This window comes from Protopterus annectens, chromosome 1.part1 (genome assembly GCF_019279795.1).
Source record: "Protopterus annectens isolate FY-2018-M chromosome 1.part1, PAN1.0, whole genome shotgun sequence".
NCBI classification, from domain to species: Eukaryota; Metazoa; Chordata; order Ceratodontiformes; family Protopteridae; genus Protopterus; species Protopterus annectens.
The window spans coordinates 865,208,663-865,215,982 of NC_056726.1; positions in this window are offsets into that span (position 1 = coordinate 865,208,663).

Genomic DNA, 7,320 nt, shown 5'->3' on the forward strand with positions numbered 1-7,320 from the left:
TTCTGCATGTAGCTAAGATTTTGTAATGTGACTTTCCTTGACGGGGAAAAAAAGAACTATATGACAAACCCGCATTTTAGTGTCACAAACTTTATTAAACATTGTTGCAGGCTGTTACTCCTTTCTGCGGATAGAACAAATATACTATGAACAGCAAACTGGATAATGTCCTGCAGTAATCATGTCTGCTAAGAAGACTCGCATGCATTTTCCTTCATAGTCATCTCCATTATTACAGAAAGCCATTACCTATCAGAAGGGCATTAGAATGTGAAGTAGGCTTTATAAAGCAATGCTTGATGAGCAGTTGAATGTATCAGCGCTATAATTTCCCAGCAGATGGCAAGTGTAATTATTTGGTATTAATTTTGTTAACCATGTTATCTTAAACACAGCTTACAATGAAGCCTGGAACAACATAATCTAAAATGGGATTTAGTTAAAAAGATACTTGAGGGAATAAAAATGAAAGAAAAAACAGGGAAACATCAGCAAGAAAAATGGATTTGCTCACTAATGTGCTACTAAAAAAAGATCGATTCTGGGGTTCATTGCTGCATTGTGGTGAGTTGTTTTGCATGATGGGTGGCTACACACAGGATGTGTGCAATTTAGAGATTAAGATGCAGATAATTTTGATTATCAGGGTTTGGCATATTATATGCTAATGGATATAATGGCACAGTGGTGAGCAACATTTTTAAACTGAGTGGTTGGGTACATGGATATGCAGCAAAACAAGATGATAGAGCAATTTATAAATGTATAAAAGGCAAGTCTTGGAGCTGTGCATGCTGCATAGATGAACTCTGTTGAATGTTGAAATACATACCAAAGAAACTGCTAAATAATTTTAGAGGTTGCTGCTACATAGTAATGTCTATCAGTAAAAAGCACTGTTTGCTGCTGTGGTCCAGTTTGGTACTCATAGCTGCACTTGGTGCAGTGTCATTTTACTGCACTTAACATTTCATGGGCCCAGTTACTCTGACACTGTGGATGAATACTATGTGAACTGATAGACTGTGGACATGTGCCGGCCTCATCAGTGGTGCCATACATCTATCACCTAACTCAGTGGATATCCAGGTATGTGTGATTTTACATATACTAGCTGTAGAGACCTTTCAATAACCTACTGGGGACACAGCTGGGTATCTCAGGCATCTGTATTAAGAAAAACTTGATCAGTTTCTCAATGCAATGCTTCAGAATGTGGAGATAAGAGAGGGAACTCAATGCAGGATTTCAATGACATATCTCATTCCTTTGACAAACTGGGAGCCATAGATCATACACACATTGAAACAAAGTCCCCATTTCATGGACATGAGCCACAAATGGTATCACTACATTAACTGCTGGTTAGTCTGCAATGCACAGGGTATTTTCTACAGTGTGTCGGCAGTCTACCCAGGCAGTTATCATAACTCCCACATATGGCATATCTTTGAAGTGCACCAATATTTTACAAGGGGTTATTTCCACAAGGGACAACTTATTGGTAATGCCAGATATATCCTGGAGTGCTGGCTGAAAACATCCATTAGAAATCCAGAAAATGAAACAGCCTGTGGGTTACATCTATGCCCAATTGTAAACAAGGAACATTACTGAGCATATGCTGAAGGTACTCTTTCAGTGTCCAGATTCATCCAGTGGTTCCCTGCAGTATGACCCTGTTGCATGTGCAACAATATTTTAAGTATTTGCAATGTTATACAATGTCATACTTAGTTGGCAGCTATAGTAGGGAAGACACTTGCAGGAGCTGTAGTCTCCAGCACTACAGGCAATGGAGGCTGAATCATATGAGCAGTTGGTGGTGGAGCCAGACGTAGGGATTGATCATGCCAGATGGAGGTGGTCGCAGTATGTTGTGACAGTGGTAAAGAAACAGCAGCTTGCATATAGCTGCACAACATAGTCAATCTGAGTAAACCAGGTACACTAGTACACTACTGGAAATGAGATGCATATAAAACACCAATCTGTGCCTCCCTGGGAATAGATTGGTTAAACTGTGCATTTGACAATGGGAACCCAAGTAGCAATATACAATGGGCAGGGCACAGATATCATCATTTGCTCAGGTAGAGAGGGAGCAGAATCACATGCCTGGATGTCTTTCACAGGGGAATGTGTGAATGCTGAGACAATTAAAAGAAGCAGTGTTGTTTGTGTATGGGCTTTCAGTGAGGGGATTAATATAAAATGCTTTGTGAAGGATCATTCTTATCAAAAGTGTGTGTGTCGGTGTATGTGTGTGTGTGTGTGTGTGTGTGTGTGTGTGTGTGTGTGTGTGTGTGTGTGTGTGTGTGTGTGTGTGTGTGTGATGTACTGGTGACTGTTTAGTCTGTGATGGTTTTAGTGCATGTCTGCTGGAACACAGTCTCACCAGTACCTGCAGCACTGTGGCTTCATGTACTGGGCGGATCCAGGGCATGCATAGTAGTGATTTTGCAATCCGTACACTCACCCAACCAACCATGACAACTGACTCTACATGGAGAAACACTGGCTTACCACAACCTTGGCTAGACGCTGGCATGTTGTATGACCATGAGCAATGTATACAATGAAACTTGCCACTGCTGTGACTGCCAAGTCCACAGGGAGATCCTGCCCTGGGAGTAGATAGCTACACAGTGCATATAGCCATAGAATTACTATAGATAATGATCTAGGTCATGTATGCTCACAGTGCCTACATCTGTGGAGGTAGCAGAAGAGTGGCTTCAAAGGCAGTACCTCACACTTGTCAGATGAGATTAAGAGGATATAACACGTTCCAATATGTAAATGAATCTGTCAAAACAATCATGCATAAGGGGCATGCAGTCTCAGTGGGCATCTCACAACCTACGTCACCCTTATTAACTCTTCCTTCTTTGGAGTGGTGCCAGTCTCTGTCGCCATGATTGCCCTACACATAAGATGCATTGCAGTGAATGAAACAACAGACTCAGTTGGAAGGTAATGACCATATCTCTAGTGAGCACCAGTATCCAGACCTGTGTGTGTAAATCCCCACCCATAGTGATAGGGCCACATCCTGACACATATCTATCAGGTAACTACACTTACCTGACTTCAAGTGCCCCTGTAACCTACCTTCCCTGTATATTTGTATGTTGTTCTGCTGTCCATTTCCATTGTCTGTGTTGGGGATGCATTGCTCACATTCACAGTATCTAACACACAAACACATGTGTGTGTGTGTGTGTGTGTGTGTGTGTGTGTGTGTGTGTGTGTGTGTGTGTGTGTGTGTGTGTGTATATATATATATATATATATATATACACATAGATATATGTCTGCACAGACACACACATGCGCACACACACACACACACACACACACACACACACACACACACACACACACACACAAATTCACATCCTTTACTGCACACATTTCCTCCCTGCTATCATTTATTTTTATTTTATTTTATTTTACATTTGTTAACCGTTTTCAGCGAAGGCCCCAGGGAGAAAAGCTCCAAGCAAACAATAACATTTAATAGTGAAAACACAGAAGCATCTAGAGATACATAATAGGAATACACATATAGGATACATATATGCAGTACATTCAGTATATAGTACAGTACAAAAGAACAGTATAAAATAACATTCCAATGTAAGTGAGCAGTGAATATATAAAAAGAAAAAAGAAAACAATTTTTTTTTCCTCTCGAGTTGGGTAGCAAGCATTAGATACTAATCAGAATACTGGCAACAGGACATAAGGAGGAGTCAATTATCCCTAGCAGCATCCTAGCACCAGCACAGTGATATGGTCTAGCCTGATGAGTAACATGAGCAGTGCCAATTAGTTATGTAGTGGGTTTTGAGAAGTTTTTTAAATTGGGAAGTAGAGGTGGTAGAGTTTAGGTGGCTTGGGAGTGAGTTCCAGGTTCTAGCAATAGAGTAGGCAAAGAGAGATTTACCTGCATCATTTTTGTGTTTGATGACATTTATGTGGTTCTGATGACTTACTCTAAGGGTTCTGGTGGTGGTGTAGGGGTGAATTAAGTTTTGAAGTGCTGGGGTCTTATCACAGTGGCAATAGAGTTTATGTGCTATTGAGAGTTAGTTAAGTAGGAGTAGTTGAGGTAAGTCAATGATCATCATCAGAGGTTATAGATTCCCCAACATCAGGTGGTGACAGTTCCATAGTGATGGTGCTGGATAAAGAATCAACTAGAAATACTCAAAGCACAATATGAAAATGAGGTATATGAATAGTATCATTTTTTAAATGAAACAAAACAGTGTAAGAAACTTCTCTGTCTGGAAGTTTCTCAGTCCATATATTTCTAGTTAATCACTGTATATTAATCAGATCAGACAATAGTAGTAAAAGTAGTGAACTTAAACTTGTCTTAAGTCAAAAAAATAATAAAAAATATATCATTTGAAATACTGTACATAATTACTAAGTATTCGAAAGTAATCCAAGCAAGGCAGGCAGTCTGCTTCCAGTCGAAAATCCTTTATTAAGTACATAGACAAGCGATCCAAGTAAAACAACAATAGAGTAATAATTTCCTCACAAGCTTCCTAAATATATATATATACTTTTTATGAGGCAAGGGAGTGGTATATTGTGCCATAAAACAAAGTGTTATTGGAACACATGCTAAATTTACATCCCTTCCCCCATCAGTGGGACATTTGAACTGGTCCTGCCCTACTTAACTGTCATAATAATGTAACCCTTATGGACTTTAAATAAAATTTATAATGATGTGGTACCTCTTATATAACCAGATTATTAAGTAGAATATTAAGTATGTGATTTTATCCAAGACAATATATTACATGCCTGGAAATACATCAAGCTTAGTCCATTTGGCAATCAAATATATCTATCTATATATATATATATATATATATATATATATATATATATATATATATATAATAAGGGAAAATGACAGCATTTTCTTGCCATGAATTCTTTTTCATATTAACTGAAGTGATCCTAGATAACCAAAGTGTACAACGTGTTTGCATGTTTATGTGATATTACAGTACAGGTATTTCACAGAAAATGGTCATTTCAAAGAGTTTATGGTGCAGCTGAATCTTTTTTTTTATATGGTATATATATATATATATATATATATATATATACATATATATTTATAGAGAGAAAGAGAGAGGCGTGTGTGTGTGTGTGTGTGTGTGTGTGTGTGTGTGTGTGTGTGTGTGTGTGTGTGTGTGTGTGTGTGTGTGTGTGTGTGTGTTTGTGTGTGTGTGCATTTGAATACAATCACAAGGGCAATTTGCTGGCATGGCAGAAGGATTTTGCAGCCAGCTCCATTTGCATTTGGCCATAATGTTGCTGAAAGTTGGAGAGTATTAGAGCAAGAATATATTTTCATACAGACTGCTTTTTCTGATAAAGACACATGTACAAAGGCATTAATTCTGCTTAATTTAGCTGGTTCAGAAGCCATTGAAACAAAGTGTTCATTTGTGTATGCCCCACTGTATATGCAGGGGAGGGAGAAGACTGCCATATAGTGGTACCGGCTGACCCGGGAAGACCCTGAACATAAATTTAGAGAAATGTGTAACCCCCACATAAATATTCCGATGGAAAGGCAGATATTTTATACAAGAGATCAAAAGCCTAGTGAAACTTTTGCAGCATATGTAACTGACTTAAGAAATAAGGCAACAGTTTGCAGATTTGGTGATTTAAGAGACGAGTCGATAAAAGACAGGATTGTGTGTGGTATTAAAGATGATGCAGTGAGAAAGATTTTCCTTTGAGACAGTGATTTAACTTTGAATAAGGTCATAGAGATTTGTCAGATATATGAGCTCACAGAAAAGCACATGAATATATTACAAATGAGAAATGCATACTACCAATGCCTTCCAGTGATAATGCTGATAGTATGCAGCATGAGGGTAAAAGATACAGGCTGAAACCCATGCCCCCACCCAGAACCTTTCTAACAAGTTCCAGGACAGCTCCAGTAAAATCCAGAGCATGCACAGTGCAGCAGAAGGGTGAGTCAGCAAAACTGAAAGGGCTCATGGATGCTTCCAACTATAATATTTCATAACCCAACAAAGTTAACTTTATTGTTAGTTGTCACAATTGTGTGGGAGATCACCATGCCAAAAAAGAAAAGTGCTTAGTATTTGGTCAGCAGTGCCACTCATGTAAAAAGTGGAATCATTTCAAAATGTTCTATAAACCGGACAAGGCTCATTCTTTTATTAAAAAAGAACATTCAAAGGATCAAACTGATCAACTAGAAAGTTGCAACCCTTTTTTATATTGATGGTGTGTCTGTGCTTGGTGAAAAAGTCAGTGCATTAGATTTGTGGGCAAAGAATGAAGTATTTTGTACCGTTCTGATTAATGGGAGACCTGTAGAGCTCGAAGTTGACACTGGTTCAAAGTGCAATTTTATGTCAGCAGAAGTATTTGTCAAAGCAAGTGGTGGTGAGAAGCTTGACTTAGCAAAGTGTGCAAAGCTTGTTGCTTATGGTGATGAAGAAATTCAAACCAAAGGTTCAGTAGTGCTTTCATGTCACTCTGCTGGGAACAGCTATGACTTGCAATTTTACATAGTCAAGAAGCAGTCATTGTTAGGCCTCAGAGACAGTTTGAAAATGGGGCTGCTTTCATTTTTAATGCAGAAGTCCACCATGTAAGCATGTGCAACAATGAAAATTTCACACAAACTATTTTTTCTGACTATGCTGATCTTTTTGAAGATAAGTTAGACAAACTCCCAGTTGTGTACTGCATGAAGTTAGACCCTGAAGTAAGCCCAGTCATCAGACCAGCAAGGAAAATTCCAGTAGCCTTGCAAGGCAGAGCCAAAGCTGAACTAGACAGAATGGTACATGTAGGTGTAATTTGTCCAGTATGAACCTATAAGAAAAATCTCGACAATCGGATGGGAAATAGGAAATTTACTCCGGGGATCACTTTTCTGGCTCTGCTATTCAGTGGAGCAGGAAAATAACTTTCTTTGGTGGTGAAATCCAGGCAACGTTTTTGGCCAACACAATGTGTCTGAAATTCTCCAAGTGCAACTAACACTAGGTAAGACTGCAATCCAAATTGTAGCTTGCTACAGATCCCCCACCATATCCCAAGATTCTCACTACACCTTTTTAAACATACTGGAAAATATTAAGATAGAACCAAACACCCTAATACTGGGTGATTTTAACTACCCTGCCATTGACTGGGAAAACTACTCATGTCCCAATACCTTTGCGCAACGGTTCTTGGAATTCATAAATTCCAACGCCCTGGATCAACTAATCCATAGTCCCACCA